Source organism: Dipodomys spectabilis, unplaced genomic scaffold (genome assembly GCF_019054845.1).
Source record: "Dipodomys spectabilis isolate Male_0828 unplaced genomic scaffold, ASM1905484v1 ptg000235l, whole genome shotgun sequence".
Taxonomy (NCBI): domain Eukaryota; kingdom Metazoa; phylum Chordata; class Mammalia; order Rodentia; family Heteromyidae; genus Dipodomys; species Dipodomys spectabilis.
Genome location: NW_024870912.1, coordinates 1,510,596 through 1,531,481, shown reverse-complemented (window position 1 = coordinate 1,531,481; position 20,886 = coordinate 1,510,596). Strand labels below are relative to the sequence as shown.

The window sequence follows — 20,886 nt, the reverse complement described above, 5'->3', positions numbered from 1 at the left end:
TGGAGGACAATGGACTCACATTTTCAGGCTGGGATCACACTCATGAAGACATGTAGGTAAGACAAGTTGAAGGGGGAAAGTGCTGGACCACAGGAATCAAATCAGGAAACAGAGCTGACACTGATTTTGTGGAGTAGTTTCTGTTGGAGGCTTTTCAGTTCAAGAAGTTAACCACAGCTTTGCCTAAAGAGGGCAATGTAAACCTAGAGACAGCATGCCCGGATTCCAAATGCAGACTTCCAAGCCAGATTTCCCAGTACATCTTACCACTCATCTCTTCCTCCACAGTTAGTTCTTAGGGGAAACAGAATCACGGATGGAGGGGCTTGCAAATATTTTACTTCCTTTGGGACGGAGAGAGGTTAAAATATTAAGTATCTTGGCATAACTCAATAGAAGTCTTCTGTTTGGGAGTTGAATTTAATAATCGTACTGATTACCGACCTGTAGTCTTTATATTGTTACTATATATATAAAATTCCCGGGGCATGAAACATTCGTAATGAATTTTTAAATTTGGGTATTGAATTTAATACAATTACAGATTATAAACTTCTATCTCGCCATTCCATACTTTATATTATATCTAAAACCCTAAATAGAAAATATTCTTAATGGATTTGTACTCTTATTTAAGGGGAGAGGAATAGAATTAGTGAGGATTACAGGTTTACAAAGAACTGAGTGTTAGAATAACTCTTAATGTTGATAGAAATGACTGCATTTAAAAGTGCTGGCAGCTAGTTCTAAAATTTATTAGAGATGGAAGCAGGAAAAGAACAAAAGGGTCATGATTTTAAATTGTATTTTTATTATCTTTAAGTATTGTATAAAGGGTTACCATTTAGCAATCGATTTATATGTACAACCCATCTTGATGGATATCACCTCTTCAAAACTTACAAAATGTGAATTGACCTACTAATATGAACAGAAAGGAGACAGATATGAAATTTTGATGGATAGGAATTTTTTCTTTTTTGCTTTTTAGGTGTACTGGGATTTGAACTTAGGGCCTTGCATTTGCTAGGAGCTCTACAACCTGAGCCACATCCCAGCACTTCCTTACTTTTGTTTTTTGACAGGGTCTCATCCTTTTTCCTGGAACTGACATTGGATTGTGATCCTCCTACCTTTGCCTCCCACATAGATGAGATTATAGAAATGAAGCGCCACATCAAATTTGTTTTCGATGGTGGGGTTTTACTGGTTTTTGTTTCTTTGTTTTTTTGGTCTGGGCTAGATTTGAACTGTGATCTTTCCAATCTCTGTCTCCCACATAGTTGAGGTTAGAGGCATGAGCCACTGTGACAGGTCCAGGAATGATTTTTCTTAATGGTATATTAGCATGGTAAATCCTACTCCTTGTATGCACACATTTTTGTGTGTGTGTTTTATTCCATTTTGCATCCTTGCCTTGCGTGTACACATCTCCCTGAAGTGATGTATACACACCCAGGATGAAGACAGCATCTTGAAGCTTTAATGAGCTGTAAACTTACCACTATTCTTAGAACTGTGAAATTCTTAAATGAATTTTTATCTCCGAAGGATGAGCTTGTAGCTTTTGAATTATACATTCGTCCCTGTAGTTCTTTTATTTCTGGTCTCCAGTAACAGTGGCTGATGATGTTGTGCCCTGATTTCAAAGACTTGATAATGCAATTCAGGGGCCTGACATTAATATGAGTATAAAATCAGCCTCACCTAGTTACTGCAAACATTTAATATTTTACTTAGGCAGCGGCACAGCTTGAACCAAGAAGGACACATGAGTGTGTGAGGCTTGTGAAGTGGCATTTATAGGCTTCAGACAATCTTCAATATCCATTCAGGCCTTGTATTGGGGGGGAAACTTCCAATGGGTTTGCTGGTCAGATTCTCTTTTCATTTCTGCCTGGGATCTTGTCCATAAGGCTGACAATACTGTTGGCAATTCAACCTGCAAACATCCATCTTTATCTTAGCAGTAAGGTTAGAGTGATCATTGCTATTTAAGTGTCAGGGTACCAGTGAGTGCTAGTGAGCCAGACTTCTATTGATGCTTGTGGTTAGATGAGGGTTCAAGGGGTGGCTTTCCACATGTATCTTACCTGAAGCAAGCTGAGCCCTTTACACTGTGCCATAGCCCTTAGTATTGTGTCTTCTTTATTGGATAGTAGTTACAAGAAGTCTACAAGTAAGAGCCACACTGCAGAGTAAGGCCAAGTACAGTTATGGAGAGCTGAATAGGCATCTTAGGGCCTAAGCTTGATCCTGGCATCCTTCCCCATTTTTCATGAATTAATTTAGCATTCATCTAACAGTCTAGGCCTGGATATAGTAAATAGGAATCACAAGAAATAACTGAGTCCTCCTACTGAACAGGCATTGTCCCTGGGACTATGGGAAAGGTATCTCCAGGCCCAAAGCCCCTTTTCCCTAACTTATGGAAATAGCATAATGGAGACTTTTACACTAGCAAGAATAAAAGCTATAGCCAGGCACTAGTGGTGTATGCCAATAATCCTAGCATTTTAGGAGGCTGAGCTCTGAGGACGAAAGTTCAAAGCAGCCTAGGCAGGAAAGTCCATGAGACTCGTATCTCCAATTAATCATCAAAAAGCCAGAAGCGGAGGTATGGTTCATATGGTAGAGTACCAGCCTTGAGAAGAAAAATCAAATGAGAGACTGAGCCCCCAAGTTCCAGCCCCAAGTACCAGCAAAAGATAAAACGAATAAAGGCTTTTATGGAGGGGTCTAGATGAATTTACATGGAACAGTGAAAGGTTAAATTCTAAGGGAGGAAAGCAGATCATACTGGAATTGTTTATCTAGCTTCCTTTTGATTTTGTTACATTCCTGTGCCCAGTAGTCTCTTTCCTGATGAATGCTAAATAGTAACTCTTAGATTATTACTTTCATTATTACTCAGAAGGTATTAAGATAGGATGCCTTTTAATTTTATGGAATCCTAGTAGCACTGAAGCATAAGAAGTTTTAGAAATAGCCCTTTACTTTCTGTAGGAGAAGATGGCCTTCAAAGTAAAGTGACCCTTGAGTTCATTAATCAATGCCTCATCACTCATTCAGCATAAAAGTGCTTGGCTTGCCATGTCCCCAGCTAGGCACTGTGGGGAGACAGAGATGACTGACTAGAAGCTACTGGCATGGGATATGATAAGATAGAAGGAAAAGAAGGTTGGGACAGAAATGCAAGGAAGCTACTGAGTGGCAATGCTCCACTCAAGAATGCCATTCCTTTCTGTGTGCTGGGAAAACCGATAAAAGAACAGCAGAGAGCCATAGTTAAGCTCAAAGGCTTTCCCAAATGCATCCTAGATTCACTATCAAACTATATGATACCACAGTTTTAATTCCAATTTTTTTAAAACCATAGGCTATTAGAGTAATTAGCTAAGTACTGCTAACTTTCACAACAGAACATGTCAAGCCTGTAATCCAAACTATTCAGGGGGCTGAGATTTGAGGACTGTGATTCAAAGCCAGCTGCGGCGGGAAAGTCTGTGAGACTTGTATCTCTAATTAAGCAGCAAAAAGCTAGAAGTGGAGCTGTGGCTCAAGTGGTAGAGCAAAAGGGGCAAAGGGACAGCTCCCAGACCTGAGTTCAAACCCCAGGTACAGGTACAAAAACAAAGCAAAGCAAAACTCAGAATCTTTAGTAGCCTTACCATTTTTGGTCCCTAGAGAATAGTGATCATATACTAGCCCTGATTTTCACTGCACACACATTAAGATTCATGAGTCATGGTGAAAACAGTTTGCTTCCAATTTAAAAAAAAAAAAACAAAAATACTGCCATAAAATGAATGAAAGTCTGAAACCATCTGTGTCTCAAATGATAATGCCAACTTCGTGGTTATTGTAAATGATCTGATTTGCTCAAGTCCACTTCCAAAAGAGAGGGCTTCACTGTGCACACAGAGAAAACTGAACCCTGGCTTCATTCACTGGTCTTAGGACTCAGCACACTGGCATGTGTGCGCCTATGGACATGTATATGTGTGTCTAGCACTCAAAAACATTCAAATCTTCACCTGCCACTTGAAACACATCGAGGTCCTCATTACCTCTGGCACTTCAATCAATGTCATAGCCTCCAACCAGCAGCCGGGTATTTGCCCATTCGTCCTTATCTTTGAAGTGCCATCAGATTATATTTTTTTTGCATGACTTTCATACTCAAAGAATGTCCCAAAGCTTTCTAGCTACAGAATTCAAGTCTCTAAACTCCATAGCAACCTCTTAATTTCCTAGTGCTCTCCCTCTCCTTCTCCTCTCCCCTTCTTTCCCTACTTCTCCCCTCTTCTCTCTCCTCTCTGACGAAAGCTGACAAAGCCCTTCCTCTCCAGCCAAAGCAATCAGATGCCACTTCCCTTTTGTACTGTTCTAGAAACCCAGGCCAAGTCTCTCCACCTCCTCAGGCCTCCCTGACAGATCAGCTCACTCTTCTCTGCCAGAGGCTTTTATTCTATATCACATCTCTGGCATCCATTAGTGAATGCTGTTTCCACGAATCCATCTTTCTCTCTCCCTTAATGAGTCCTTAGCTTCTGGATGGTGACTAGGTGATTTAGAAAGGGCTTTTACGATTGGTAAATAAATCTGCCTTTGATTATTGGGTTAGAGCTCAGAGACTGTGACATTACCAACCAGAGACAGGGATTGTCTCTTTCCCCTAGAAGTAGGGGTCTGGGCCCCCTTCTTACCATTTTAGGGGAGGGAAGGAGAAGTTGAGTTGTTTATAGTGAAAAAAACCTCATTTCATTAACCTTCCATTCAATTCATCTTTATTAACTTAGTATTTCTTGAGCACTTAACTTGTACGAGACACATCAACTTGAATGTTTTCTTTACATACACACACATATATATATATTTATATACACACCCATATATAAATGTACATGTATTCATACTGCAGTCTCTAAGCCAATAAATAACTCACCTGAAGGTCAGGAGCACACCTCCCTCCTCTCTCCTAGCCGGTGACTGGGAGGGAAGAAAAGGGGCCAGAGAGGCCCAGCAATAATCTAAGTGGAAATCTAAAGACTGGCTTTTGGCAAGTGTCTCCAAGGCGTAGTCCCTAGGACCTGACCCCGCTCCAGGACGGTGGCGGCGGTTCCAATGTAACTGTCCTAAAGTACTGCGGTGGCCTCCTCCCCCCGCGCCCGGGAGGGGCTGGGGACGAGGTTGGCTCGGTTCCCACGGTGTCTGGGCGTGGGCCCCGCCGCAGCTCCGCGGAGCCTCGGTGTCTCCTGCAAAGGGGGGCGAAGGGGGAGGGGGAGAGACGGCAGCAGCAACCCTGGGCTGCGGTTCCTCCCCGCGCAGCGTCTCTGCGCACCGCCGGCCAGCACGCCAGCCCGATCCCCGTCTCAACGCCGCGCCGCACGGGGCCCTCTCGGCGACCCCAGGTAACTTTTCTGCCTTTCGGCACAGGGGGATCGGAAGAGGAGTCTGGGGTTTCCAAGGTGCGGAGGACGAGGCCCGGAGCGAGGCGCACCGGTCTGCGCGGCGGGCGCGTGGTTGAGGAGTCGCGCGGCCGCCTGGATCTCGGGAATCCCGTGTGCCACGCAGGCGGGGGTCCCCACCCGACCCCCTCCTCGCCGACTCCGGGACCCTCCGGGGAGGGAGGTTGAACCTGCGCGCTGCGCCCCCGCGCCGGTGGCTGCGGAAAGGTCCCGCCCGCGGCACCCGCCGCCGCGCCGCAGCATCCGCTGGGCCCGGGGGCCTCCACTCGGATGCCTGGCCCAGAAGGGAGATTGGGTCTCCGGTCCCTTCACTGGCCAATTTGCGCAGATTCCCGGTTCGGGGCGCCATGTTTTGTTTGAAGTTACATCGCTTGGGGCTGCGGGCGAGGGCAAGCGGGCGGGCGGCCCCTCCCCGCGGGGAGGTGCGGGGGGCGGGGGGCGACACTGCGGCGCCGCCCGGGGCGGGTGGCACTACCGGGAGGGGCCTGGCACCCCTGCGCGCCGCGGCTGCGGGCTCATCCCGGGGGCCGGCGCGGGCGAGCGCGGCTCAGGGCTGGTAAGGTGCGCGGTGCACAAAGCATCCCCGCTCCGCAGCGGGCTCGGCCGCTTTTATGTAACTTGCCTGGATCCCCGAATTGGGGCAGCGGTCCCCCGGCCGGCGTTGGGGGAGGAGGAGGAGGAGAGCAGCCGAACGAGGCGGCTCCGGCCTGGGCACCTGCGGACCCCTGGCTCCCGCCTGGGTAGGCTGGCGCCCGTGCGCGGGAGCGCCATCGCGGGAACTCGGGCCCGGCTGGTGGTGGTGGCGAGGGACGGCGCTGCTCACCTGGCCCCCGGGGGGGCCCGGAGCCGCCTCGCGAGGGGTCTGCAGGGGCGGCGGGGGCTGGGGCTGGGGACCGCTGGAGTGGGGTCACTGCCCATGCCAGGCTGTTGTTTCCTGGCTGCGGCTGCGGTGGCTTTTCTGACTCGGGTTCCCCGGTAATCTCGCCCTACTTCTTCCTTTTCCCCTTTCCTTCCCCCACCCGGCGCCAAGTTCGCGGCTTCTGCAATGCGGTGGGTGTGGTTACCTACTCAACGGGAACTGTGGTCCCGGTGGAGAGCGAATCTTTTTTTCCTTTCTCTCTTTTTAGATCCACAGATCTGAAGTTTTCTAGGTCCCCTCACCACCACCATCACCACCCCGCCCCGTCCACCCCGCACCCCCCCCCCCCGCTCCCCGCCCTGCTATTGCAAGCCAGGGGGAAAGTTGGGAAGAAATTGCTGCAGAGCGAATAGAATGATAAAGAGCACATGTGGTATTAATTACGTGTGGAGGCTGGGCTGGAGATTCTGAGAGGGCCCGGCCATCCTGCTAGTGGCTTGGCTGCGGTTACGTGTTCAAGTTGGTGTTTCAGCTTTTTATGTTAGTCTGGCGGAGCTGCTTCTGCAGATATCTTGCCTGTCTTTTTTTTTCCTTCTCTTGAGTGGGGGAGCTGCTGGATTTTAGAGTCTCTAAGGCGGCCCTGTGGCCATGTGTTTTAGAGTTCCATTTAGTAGCATAACTTTCCTAACAGATCACACCAGGCACTAAAACCATGATTTTTAAAAATTGCACTTTTTTTTTTTAAGCCTCAAGGACATTAGAAAGTGCCGTGAATGTAGACTCAGTCACAGCAGAGGACAAACAAGGGACTGAAAGCTGATTTTTGTCTGGACTCAGCAGGGATTTTTTTTTTTTTTAAAGAAATTGCATGTCAGTTTGGGCACCCACTTTTAAAACTTTACTTGGAGTAACAAAGTTATTGTGAGAAGAATTAAATATTAAATGCTACATTGAAGAAGCACGACTGTAATTTGTTAAATTTCCAAGACACTGCTCGGAAAAAAAAAAAGTGAAGCTAAATCCTCTCTCATTTACATTGACTTTCTGATGCTTTAGAAAAGCAAAATATTTCAGTGCGCATGCTACTATGAAAAATGTATCCAGCTAATACAATTGGTCAGATGATTTGTCCATACCAAGAATAACCTCTTTAATTTGTACCCTTTTTAGGGTAAGCCATAGGTCAACGATCAGTGTCTTATGAAATATTTACACTTAATTTTTCAATGATTCCTACTGCATGGCTGTGATTTAGGTCGAAAGCAGTTTGGTGGGATCCTGTGTGATGCTTAGATTTGAACTGACTTTGATTAATAATGAAATATAAGATCAAGGACAATTTTTTAAAAACTTACTTGATCAGATGTATTTATATAGACACATTGTTTTAATTGATTGCTCAAGTTCATTAAGGAGCCACCTAAGTAGAAAAGAGGCACACTTCCATTTTGAGAGATGATTTTATGAATTCTTTCTGCAGCTTTCCATCTATGTTGAATTAAGTGTTGCAAGAACATGCAGAAGGACAAATTTCCTCTCTGTTGTAGAATGTGCATCCATCTTTTGAGTTAGTGCTTAAAACAACAAAAAGTCCTAGTCAGGTGCCACTAACTCACACTAATAATCCTAGCTACTCAGGAGGATGAGATCTGAGGATCTTGGTTCAAAGCCAGCCCAAGGAAGGAAAATCTATGAGACTTTTATCGCCAGTTAATAACCAAAAGTCAGGTAGTGGAGCTGTGACTCAAGTGGTAGAGTGCTAGCCATAAGTGAAAAATCCAAGGGACAGTACCTAGGCCCATTCAAGCCCCAGAAAAACAGACAGACACACACACACACACACTCACACACACACATACGCACACAGGCGTGTTCTAAAGTTGCCAAATTAGAATTCTTATTGTTGCTAGTTAAATAGAACTCTAAGCTGGAAAATAAGGTGTTATTTTTTTTTCAGTGAGGATTTGACTATAACAGAGAAGTTTCTTTAAACATATACCTTAATCATCTTTAATTCTCATAATCTGTTCCAAGTGCCCTAGCCCTATTTTCTTCCTTGAATATCAGCTTTATTAGGGAACATAGACTTGGCCATTGAAAACCATGAGTCAAATTTATCTTTAGCCCTACTTCATTTAGAAAGATCTTTAATGGTGCAATGCATCTATTTCCTTCCAAAGGCTCTCTGGCTGTCCATTTGCTGGGAATTCATCAGATGCTGAGGGCTATCATTTGATTTGCCCTGGCAGTAGAGAATTATGTGGTCAGAAGGGAGGACCGGAGCACTGGAGTCATTGCCTGGCCTGGTGTTGTGACATCACTATGCTCAAAAAGAAACAGGGTGGGGCAGGCAAAAGCAGAGCATCTGGCGCTTCTTGCTGGCCTTAACTTTGCCTCATGAATGAATGAGACGCTCCTTGTTCAGAAACAACTGCACCACAAGGTATTGTTTGGAGAACTGGAAGAAAGGGGTGAATACAAAATGGCACGGGAGACTATGTCTCAAGGGATCATGGAAGAAGAGGTTTTTGGTGAAATAGTAGAAATCTTTAAATATTCTTTTTATAAAAGAAAATACTCTTGTTTTTTTTTTTTAAAAAAGAGCTACTTTAAAAATTACCTGAAGAACTAGAACAATGAATCAGTATTTTCTATTTATGTATTTAGTGCATGTATTTCCTACTATTGTTTATACCAAAAGAACATCTGGCTAAATATTTGTTTTTGATGATTAGGTTAGCATTTTGAAAGTATGTCTTGTGTTGAGAGGCACAATTTCTTTTCTGATAAGGTAACCTTATTTGTTTGTGAGCGATTTTCTTGAAGTTGGAAGAAATCATTGGGAAAGCTAGAGGTTTCACAGGTGTAGAAAGATATTTGCTATGATCAGGGCTAATAGATTTTTCACTTGCTGTTTTATTTGCTAGTTATTTCATATTTAGTGGTTTTTATCCTCAGAACTCAAGTGTAAGGATATTGAGAGACATGTTGCACCACACATTAGTGTTGACTAAATTATTTTTTTAAAAAATCACTAAATACATTAAAAATTTAAGCAAAGAGTAGCTGTGCATGTCCCCGGTCTTTCCTGTACTTCCGTTCAAAGATGACTGTCATTTTTCATGCTGTTGTATGTATGTAGGAGCTCAGGGTGGTGCTCACTAATCTGTGTGGCTCTTCCAAAACACATTTCGAAAGCACAAGGAAGGAAAACATGGGGGGGGGGGCATGTGGAAATAGAGAAGTAGAAATTAAGTACCAGAACTATAGATCATTTGGTTGAAATGTCTTCAGCATGGCATTTTTAGACCTTGGGATGATTGGTTAAATTGCACACTTTAGAACTGTAAGATTCTATTAGCACCAAACCCCTAATTCTTCTGTAATTTGCAGTACAGAGAAAAAGCTGACAACTTAATTTTTAGATTGTTGGCATTTTGATAAATTGCTCTTATAGTCCTTCCTTACAAACTAAAAATGTGTATGTGGTGTATGTGTATGCGTATGTCTGTGTGTGTTCATAGAAAATTCTGTGTTAGATCTAGAAAGCAAATGCATTGTTTCACCTGCCTCCTAAGTTAATTTTTTTTACAATTATTCTGGATGGGTAGTGAATGTCTGATGTAGGTAGCATTCTTTATGGGGTTTCACCTCCAAACCAAGTAGATATCTAAATCCTCAATGTATTAACTAAATACTTACGAAACTAAATACAAATGAGATAATTTGTGATTTATGCCTCACTAATAGAGAGAGAGAGAGAATAAGAATGAATGGAGAGAATGCTTGGGGAGACCTATTTTATATACAATAAGTACCAGGCTCATGTATTCAGTCATTATTATTGTCCATGTTGTTGTTGTTGTTATTATTATTACCTGTCCTGGAGTTTGAACTCATGACCTGAGTGCTATCCCTAAGCATCTTTGCGATCAAGGCTAGCACTCTACTACTTGAGGCACAGCACCACTTCCAGCTTTTTCTGGGAGATAAGCACTTCATGGACTTTTTTGCCCAGGCTGCCTTTGAACTGCGACCCTCAGATCTCAGCCTCCTGAGTATCTAGGATTACAAGTATAAGCCACATGTGCCCAGTTGCAGTCATTACTTTAAATAGCAGGATCCTCTTCAAAGCAAGTGCTAGCTCTGTCTTTAGCTCTAATTGCATGGGTTCTAGAGGTTTTGTCATAGGGGAGAAGAAAATAATGTAAGTATTAAGAGAAAAAAAAACCAAGGAGGAAACGGAGGGCTTTTTTTTAGGCAGAACCAGCAGGGGCTATGCTCAGAATAAAGAGAAGGACAGAAGCAGATGGGGTTATAATAAAAAGCGAACTGAAACTGGGAAAGAGTGAAGGAAGAGGTGGCATTTTCCAAAAATAAATGAACTCTTTCCCTGACTTATGTAAAACTGTAACCCCTCTGTACATTACCTTTATAATAACAATAAAAAAATTAAAAATAAAACTGAAATGGTTCAGTGCTGGGAAAGGATATTGATCCTGCCATTGAATCCACCTCTCCCCACCAAAAAAAGACTTTTCTATTGTTTATCCCTGTCTCTCTCTCTCTGCTATTTTTCTATGTACAGTATTGTCTTCTCAAATTCTGAGATTTTGTGTCTTTTATTAAAGTCTCCAAGTTCATCATCTCTAAAACAAATGAATTTTCCCTACATTTAAACTTTGAATATGATTTGCCATTACTGCCAGTCATATGGCAGAGAAGAAGCCATCAGCTTAACTCACTGATTGGACAAGCAATGCTGGCTGGTTGGAGGAAAATCCTGGAGACACCAATGGAGTGCTCTTCAGAAATGATGCATTTCCGATGCTCTTGGTGACAGAAAATGGCATTACCTGGAAAAGCATAATCTGCAGTGCCTTGGGATAGAAATGTAATTCAGAAGAGTCAGATTCTGTATGCGGGAAGTTTTAGGAACACCTGGACCATTTTGTATTGCTTATATTTTATGTATGCACTTAACCTACCTAAGTAAGTCAAAAAGTTCTGCATATAAGTGGACATTTAAATTCCAATCCTTAGAAACATGTGAGTTGTGGCTTATTTGGTAAAAAGGGCTATACAACATTCTGTCTTACAACTAATGATGTAATAATTGAATGAAATATGGCTTGTCACTTTTAGGATTTAGGGTAATCAACTTTCTACTACTATTAAAAAAAAATACCTTAGATGACCAGCTTAAAGAGAGGAAAGTATATTATGACCCAGAGTTTTGGCTTCTGCTCATTGCTTTTAGACTGGTGGAGAGGCAGCCCATCATATAAAGAGCACAAGGTAGACCAAGACTTCTTATCTCAGGGTCACCAGAAAGTAAAAAAGGAAGAGAAAGAAAGGTTAGGGGTTCCACTGTCCCTTTAAAGTCACAACCCAATGACCTAACTTCCTCCCCTCAGGTGCCACCTCTTAAAGGTGCTATGAGCTGGAGAGCAATGTGCTAATATTTGAGCCTTTGAGAAATGCTTCAGATCCAAACTTTATATGTGCATACTTTGTAGTAAATGCTTTATAATATCGAGTGTGTATTTACATGGTTCATTGTATGTATTAGTAATTGTGTTTCTTAGGTTTATCTTTTAATGGGGAAAATCTGTTATGACGTCTTCATTTTGATTTTTCCATTTTGACCCTTGGTGTAGATAAGTTGGATTTTTGGTCTAGATTAGTCATTGAGAAGATGTTCCAGATAGGGCATTCAGGAAGATTGGAGGCCTAGAATTAGCTGGAGCAAAGCTTTTATATTAGTGGAAAGTAAGGAGGATGAATCTAAGTTGGGGTATGTGACATGATGGTGGAACATGTTTGGATAGGTTGGACTTTGTTAGATAGTGGAAGCCATTGGAAGTAGTTGAGAACATTTATCTGATAATAAATGTAGAATGAATTGGAAGATTAGGAAGTTATAGACAGATGGGCTTTTGTTAATAGACTAATCCAAAAATTTTCCAGAAATTGAATGTAACAGTTTTAACTTTCAGTGATTGATATTTGGCAATATGTGCTGCATATTATTTTTGTGAGCATAATTAGCTAGAGATTAAATATTACTTTTGGGCTATTTGAGATGGAAAGTGAGATATGCATAAGATGAGATTTTTCCTTTTCGTTTATCCTTCCAACTAAAGCATCATTTCCATTTCAAATATTAAAAATAATGCATACTCACTTTAAAAGATTCTCTGTTAATAAAAAACAAAAATAAACAATAATAAAAAACAAAAAGAAGAAACTTTATCATCTGGAGATACATTCGGTTAATGCTTTTGACAAACAGTTTTCCAATGCTGTCATGCACCTGACAGTTCCATCTATTATAGGAGGTCTTACAACCAGACAAACCTGGTTGGGCTCCCAGTCTTGCTGCCCAATAACTACATCAAAAGTCAAATCTTGTCCATTTATAAAATGTCTGTAATGCTGTTTCTCTTAGATATGAGGATTGAATAGCATAAAATCTGAAAATACTGCACTCTGTGTCTGGCATACTGTAAGTGCCTAATAAATAGCAATAGCATTAATTTGACTAGACTTCTAAAATACTACCATACATTTTATTTTTTGTATAGCTGTACGTATTGGGTTGCCTTTTCATATGTATAAATCTTTATTCCTCCTCATCATTTTTAGTGATATAAATGTTTTCCCTTGGTATCTTATAATACTGGTGAAGGATTATTACCTTAAGGATGAGGTGGTGTAAAGTCTCCTGTCCAGCCTTGCTTCTCCTGATGCTTGCTGGCTATCCGTGTCATCATTCTCTTCCTGCACATACCCCAGAAGACTTGTGATGAAGCAGAGCAGAAAGCACAGTCTCTAAGCATTATGTGTACATCTCTTGTGTGAGGACATTTAGCAAGAGGGATTTTTAACCATCAGTTTTATTACAGAAAGGTATTTTTAATGAATTTTTTGGGGATCCTGTCATGGGGCCTGAACTCTGGGCCTGGGCGCTGTCCCTCAGCTCTTCAGCTCAAGGCTAGCACTCTACCACTTGAGCCACAGCGCCACTTCCAGCTTTTGATTTTTGCTTATGTGATGCTGAGGAATCGAACCCAGGGCCTCGAGCATGCAAGGCAAGCGCTCTACCACTGAGCCACCTTCCCAGCCCTTTAATGAATTTTTATGTACTTGTGTGTCAGCTTTCCATTGTTATGGCAAAACAAACAAATGCATAACTTATCAAGAAGAAACGCTTATTTTTGGCTGAGATTTCAATCTGTGGCCACATGGATCTGTTGCTTTGCCCTGTAGCAAGACAGAACATCATGTCAGGTGTGTGTGATGGAGGGAAGTTGCTCATTTCATGGAGGCCAGGAAGTAAAAGAAGGGCACTGAGTCTCAATGTCCTCTTTAGAAGTACATCCAATGGCCTAACTTCCTTCCACTAAGCCCCACCTCCTAAGATTCCACCATTTCCCAATAGTGTCACAGGTTGTCAACCAAACATTGGACCAGCCAGGCACCAGGGCTCATGCCTGTAATCCTAGTTACTCAAAAGGCTCACATCTGAGTGTCACAGTTTGAAGCCTAATTGAGCACAAAAGTCTGTGAGACTCTTACCTCCAATTAACCCCCAAAAAGCTGGAAGTAGAGCTGTGGCTAGCCTTAAGCAAAAAAAAAAAAAAAAAGCTAAAAGACAGTGCCCAGGCCTTGAGTTCAAACCCAAGTGCCAGAAAAAAAAAAAAAAAAAAAAAAAAAGATCTGGACTCTAACTCTATACTATTACTTGGGACCAAGTATAGGATTGAGAAAATAGACTTGGCTTATTTTTCTAACTCGAGACATTTGTAATTCTTGAAATATGTATAGCAGTAATTCATGAGGAACAGCTGCCTTGCAGAAAAAAGAATACACAGTGAGTTAGGAAAGTAGCAGAGGGAGACATTTGCTAACCTTGAGCTAGTTTTCTCTGTGAATTCCGGACAAGGATACCCAGAAATAAGATTTGTATTTTAAAACATCTGGACCAATGTGTGGTAAGGACAGACACATAATTTATGTTTTCCCAGGTCAGCTATTGTGTATTGTACATCTGCTTTGCTTGCTCCTAGGGACTAGTGTTAGGCATTTTTGAGACTCTGAAAATGGCCCTCAGAAAGAGTAGAGAATTTTGTGAAATTTTGTGACATTTACAAACCCTGCCATCCAAAAGATAAATGAGAATATACAATTTTGTCCAGTGTAAAACCCCAAACAACAGTAGGAGAGGTTTACGAAGAGTAAGTCAATTGTTTTCCAAAGTTGCATGTACAACAGAATTTTCTGGCAGGTTTGTTAAGGAGTTTCTAGGAACCAATGCACAGATTCTCCTTTGTTTACCTTGCGATGCTGGGACTAGCATATGTTAAGCATGTGCTCTATTCTTGAACTTGAGCTCCAGACCCCGGAATCTCCTTTAATAGGCCTGGTGTCGCATCTAGCCAGCTTGAGTGCTGTCTCACCCAAGTGGTCCCTGGACCACAGTTTGAGCTCTGTATTTTAAGGACTCTTGTCTTAGTGGCTCTCCAATATACTGATAATTGTCAGATAAGTATTCTAGAAAGATTATATGTAATAGTAATAATGTTCAATAGAAGGCTTTCCTTATCACAGAGCAAAAAGACCTGGCCTTGGACTCAGACTACATGAGTTTCATTATCGCTGGTTCACCACTTGCAACTTTTGCTGCACTAGGAAATTATATAAAATCTAAAAAGGCAAAGGAAGTAGACCTAAGTGTTAGATTTCTCATCTGCTAGATAGTGAGGATGATAATTCTCTACCCAGGTGGTCAGAGGGGTTAAATCTGAGGTAAAGTATATGGCTCTTATTATGTCTATGCTTGGGTTAATTTTCTTCCTTTGTGATTGACAAAGGAAGAAGAGAGTATGCTCTGAGTCAATATACTTTTGTTTATTAGTGTCATACTGTGTTATTTGTGCCTTACAGATATCCTCAAGATACTATGTTTTTACATTTGTGAAACTGAAATGATTGTAAGCTTTGCTTTCTTGCAGATAGCAGTCTTGTGATACTAGCATCAGCAGTGAGTGCTCACAGTACATTATAATATATGTGAATGAGCATTCTCCCTACACTCTTATCCAAGAATGACACACACTCACATTAGCCACGTGTAGGAACAACCAACAAAACAACAGTCACTGTCTGTCACATTTAAATTGTTTCAGTATGTTCGAACCTGAAGATAAATTCATCAGGGAACTGCCTTTGGAGCTATAGTTGCCATCTGTAATTAAGGATCTTAAACTTTTCCGACAGTCCTGGTACCAGCCTAGTGTAGTCAAAAACCCTGTGTTACTGGCCCAATCAGAACTCTGAAGGTTTCTTATCTCAGTGGATATTTTGCTGTCTCCCAAGGTTAACCAGGGCCAGCTTTAAAATTACAGTGTCTCCAAATGACTCCAGTTTAAGTTTCTCTCAACCCAAGGAAACCACAACAAAAAACAAACCACCCTCCCTGCCCCCCCCCCCCCCAACAAAACCCCAGACCAGCCCATCTTGTGACTCAGCCCCGACAGGCTCAGGGCCAGTACTGCTTTCCAGCTCTCAGCTGGGAGCCAAACCTTTTGAAATTGTGTTTTGTCCAGGTAGGATATTCGTATGACTACTGTGATGATTCGGACTCAAAGCTTCACTGAAGTACACAGAAGCTCGTGTTCACACGGAAAAAACTGGCAACTTGTGTCATGATAGGGCCCAGGAACCCTTTGTAAAGTTCTGTTTCTTTGTTCCTTTGTTTGGTTATCTTAGTATTCTGCAAAAACTTGTGAAATGTCTGTTACTGGTACTGTGCAAGGTGCTGGGATTGCAGCAATAAACACACAAAGCAGGCTGTGCTCTTCTGAATACACACACATATACATATATATGCACACAAAATATGCATATATATGTATATAGACAAATTCATGCATAGATGCATGAGTATATATGCATAAATATATACGTATACATGTGCATATGCATATACATTCATGTGTGTGTGTGTGTGTGTGTGTGTGTGTGTGTGTGTGTGTGTGAGAGAGAGAGAGAGAGAGACTGAGGTTTGGACATGCTTGGCAGGTACTTTACCACTTGAGCCACACTGTCCCCCAGCTCTTTATACTTGCTATTTTTCAGATAGAATTTCATATAATTTCCAGGCTAACTTCCATCCTCCTCCTCTATTACCCAAGTAGCTAGAACTGCAGAACCTGTGTGCGTACGTGTGTGTGTGTGTGTGTGTGTGTGTGTGTGTGTGTGTGTATAATATTGCAAACAATCTGACTTTGAATAGCAATGAATGTTCTGATTCAGATTAAGTCCCAGTGGCTTTGGACCTAGATGGCAGAATGCAGCTGGGCAGAAGAGGAGTTGAGCCTTACACTTTGCCTTGGGCTCAGACTTTGCTGTCTCAAGGGTGATTTGGGCTTCCCTCCAGTGGATGACACAGTCCTGTGAGATTTTTAGAAAAGCTACCAAGGCCCCTGTATTCATCTAGGGAACTTTTTTTGTTTTTTCATGTTTTATATTTTTTAAATTTTACTTTTATTGAAAAAGTGTTGAGCCAGGGGGTTATATTTACATAAGTAATGCAATGAGTACATTTGTTTTTATCATTGTTACCCCATCCCTCATTATCTCCCACTTGCCCCTCTCTATCCCCCTCCCCCCCAAGTCCTAATGTTAATATCCAACATAGTGTCAAGTGAGTATCTATGTTGCTTTGGTTCATCCTTTGTCCTGCTGTTTCTTTCTTTCTTTTTGGCTTTTCCTTTTTTTAATTTCATTTTATTGTTAAGAGATATATCATTGTGGTCACAAGGACTGTTCTTGAGTTATTGAATGAATAGTTCATGTCAATCAAAAAGTACATGAGTAAGTCCTCAATGTACCACAGTGTAGTTTTAGGGACAGATAGTTCCTCATAAAATCTTCTCTTTTTTAATGAATTAAAATAATCACACTTGTCATAGAGCTAGTCTTTAAAGGTCCCTGTGTGTAAGTGCTTCATCTGTAGTAAATGTTCAACTCACCATAGCAATACATCTCTACAGAGAAGAAGCTAGAGTAGTCTATGGAGATTAGGAGCTGTGTTTATGATTGTTACAGGTATTTCAGTTTCCATTTACTATGTGTTTTACATGTATATTTTGTCTCCTTTAACAATATTACCAGATGCCAGAGGACAGAATTTATACCTGTTTTTCCATTGATGTAGGCCCCGATTCTTAGGACAGTGTTCGGCACTTACTAGTTGCTCATAAAACATTCATCTAATTTTTTGTTGGTTCCTTATTTATTTAAAAAGTAAATTTTGTATATATATATGTGTATATATATGTATTTTGTATATATACACACATATATATACATATATATACATATATATATGTATATATATATGCTTGCAAGGCTGAGGATCATATCTAAGGCCTCACTCATGGGCTGTACCCCTAAGCTGCATTCTGAGTGTTAAATCCAGATTTAATTGAAGAGTAGATTAAAATATATTGAGACCCAAGATAGGAATACAAATATTTTTTCTGTCTTGCTATTGTTTTTAATGTATTTGTTATGTACCATGTGATTTCTTTTGTTTTTTTTGTATGTCCCTCCCCCACAGTATAACCCCTGTTTTCACTGTATTTTATGTCCGTGCTCTGCATCTTGTATATACACTTCTCTAATTCAGGGAGGGGAAGGGAAAAAACAAACTGCTTAAATAGAGATACAGATTGACCCATTGTAACAATGAGATATACAAAATACTATGTTGAAAACCTCCCATGCTCCTGGATCAGAAGGATCAACATCGTGAAAATGGCTGTAATTCCCAAGCCTATCTACAAATTCATTGAGATACCTATCAATATTCTAACCTCATTCTTCAAGGAAATAGAAGAAGCAATCCAAAAATTCATATGGAACAATAAAAGACCCCGAATAACAAAAACGATCCTTAATAGAGAGAATAGTGCTGTAGGAATATCAAAACCAAATTTCAAACTCTACTACAAATCCATAGTAATCAAAACAGCTTGGTACTGGCACAAGAACAGACCTGAGGACCAAGGGAATAGAACTGAAAACCCAGAAATGAACCCACAGACCTATAGCTACTTAATCTTCGATAAGGGAGCTAAATAAATAGAATGGAAGAAAGACAGCCTCTTCAGTAAATGGTGCTGGCAAAATTGGTAAATCACTTGTAGAAAACTAAAGCTAGATCTGTATAAATCATTCTGCACCAGAATCAACTCCAAATGGATCAAAGACCTCTGAGTCAAAGCAGACTCCCTGAAAACATTACAGGAAGAAATAGGAGAAACCCTAGGTCTCCTTGACACAGGCTGAAATTTTCTCAATAGAGACACAGAAACACAACAAATCAAAGAAAGGTTGGACAAATGGAATTGCATGAAGTTGCAGAGTTTCTTTTTTTTTTGGTCCGGTCGTGGGGCCTGAACTCTGGACCTGGGCGCTGTCCCTCAGTTCTTCAGCTCAAGGCTAGCGCTCTACCACTTGAGCCACAGCGCCACTTCCAGCTTTTTTGTTTTTGCTTATGTGGTGCTGAGGAATTGAACCCAGGACCTCAGGCATGCAAGGCAAGCACTCTACCACTGAGCCACCTTCCCAGCCCCGAAGTTGCAGAGCTTTTGCATGGCAAAGGGCATAGCTAGCAAGATCAATAGAAAGCCCACGGACCAGGAAAAGATCTTCACTAGCCATACAACAGACACTGGTCTCATTTCTAAAATATACCTGGGACTCAAAAAATGAAATCAGGTAGGGCAGGGGTGGGAGATTGGAAGGGATGAGAAAGGATGGGAAGGGGAAACAAAGGAGGAGGCAACAATGCTTGATAAGAAATGTGCTCATTATCTTGCCCATGTAATTGTAACCCCTCTGTACAGTATTTTCACAATAAAAAAATTAAATCCAAAAAAAATTAAATCCCCCAACAACAAATCCTCAAAGAAACAACTGCCCAATAAATAAGTGGCCTAAACCTTAAAGAGAAACTTCTCTGAAGAGGAAAGAAGGATGGCCAATAGACACCTGAAGAAATGCTCAACCTCTCTAGCCATAAAAGAAATGCAAATCAAAACATTGAGATTCCACCTCACCCCAGTTAGAATGGCTATAATCAAGAACTCTAATAACAACAGATGCTGGAGGGGATGTGGACAGAAGGGTACCTTACTGCATTGTTGGTGGGAGTGTAAACTTGTTCAATCACTTTGGAAAGCAGTATGGAGGTTCCTCAGAAGACTCCACATAGAGCTCACCTATGACCCAGCAATCCCACTTTTGGGCATTTACCCAAATGATCACAAACAAGACCACACTAAAGCTACCAGCACAACTATATTTATTGCAGCGTTATTTACCTTAGCTAAGATATGGAACTAACCCAGATGCCCCTCAGTAGATGAATGGATCAAGAAAATGTGGTATATTTTAAACGATTTGTTTAACTAGGGATACAGGTGGCGCCATTGCAACAATGAGATGTGTAAGTCGCTATGTCGAAAAATGAATTTTACAACTTTGGTGGAGGGTAGGGGGGAAGGGGAGGGAGTATGGGAAGGGATGGGAAGGGGAAACAAAGAGGACGCAACAATGCTTGATAAGAAGTGTACTCATTATCTTGCCCATGTAATTGTAACTTCTCTGTACGGTATTCTCACAATAAAAGAAAAAGAAAAAGAAAATGTGGTATATGTATACAATGGAATTCTATGCCTCCATTAGAAAGAATGGCATTGCCCCATTTGTTAGGAAATGGAAAGACTTGGAAAAAATTATATTAAGTGAAGTAAGCCAGGCTCAAAGAAACATAGGTCCCATGGTTTCCCTTGTTTGCAATAATTAGTATATGTCTAGGACAAGCAGTAAAGGTCAAAAGCTATGTACATATGACCATATAAGGTGATGTTAAGTGAAATGAACCCCAAGATAGGGACACAAGTGGTTTTTTCTTTCTTGCCATTGTTTCTAATGTATTTATAATGTACCATGTGGTTTTTTATGGTTTCTTTGTATTTCTTCCCCTACAGTATAACCCCTGTTTTCACAGTATTTGATGTCAGTGCCCTGCATCTTGTATAAACACTTCTCTAATTTGGGGAGGGGATGGGGAAAAACCAAATGCTTAAATAGGGATACAGGTTGACCCATGATAACAATGAGATGTACAAGACACTATATTGAAATACGAACTTTACAATTTAGGAGGCAGCAGGGGTCGAGGGGGAGTGTAGTTGTGGAGGTAGGGGGAAACTAAAGGATGAGGTAACAATGCTCAATAGGAAATGTACTCATTACTTTGCTCATGTAACTGTAACCCCTCTGTACAGTATTTTTACAATAAAAATGTGCAAAAAATATACTGAGAAACAATCCCCATACATTTAGGAAGGAAAGTTCTAGGTCTGTTATTAGCATGTCACTTGGAAGATAATGTTTATTCTGGGAACAACTTGGCTTTAAATTGTAACTACAGCCTCAAAACATGAGTGGCTGATGACAAGAACTGGCATGTATGGC

At 41.4% G+C, this 20,886-nt stretch overlaps 1 protein-coding gene across 8 annotated transcripts in view; it reads left to right on the top strand.

The window, feature by feature from the left end:
- Epb41l3 (erythrocyte membrane protein band 4.1 like 3) overlaps positions 1-20,886 on the top strand; it is a 256,993-nt gene that overhangs the window by 88,435 nt on the left and 147,672 nt on the right. For 3 of the 8 annotated variants that reach the window (XM_042699180.1, XM_042699176.1, XM_042699175.1), the window contains exon 1: positions 5,318-5,414. The exons of 1 other annotated variant lie outside the window; for it this stretch is intronic. The gene's annotated coding sequence lies outside the window, so the exon portion shown is untranslated. Of the gene's footprint in view, positions 1-5,314; positions 5,415-20,886 lie in introns of those variants that run through there. 4 more of the 8 variants (XM_042699178.1, XM_042699179.1, XM_042699183.1 and 1 more) reach the window with 3 other exon arrangements.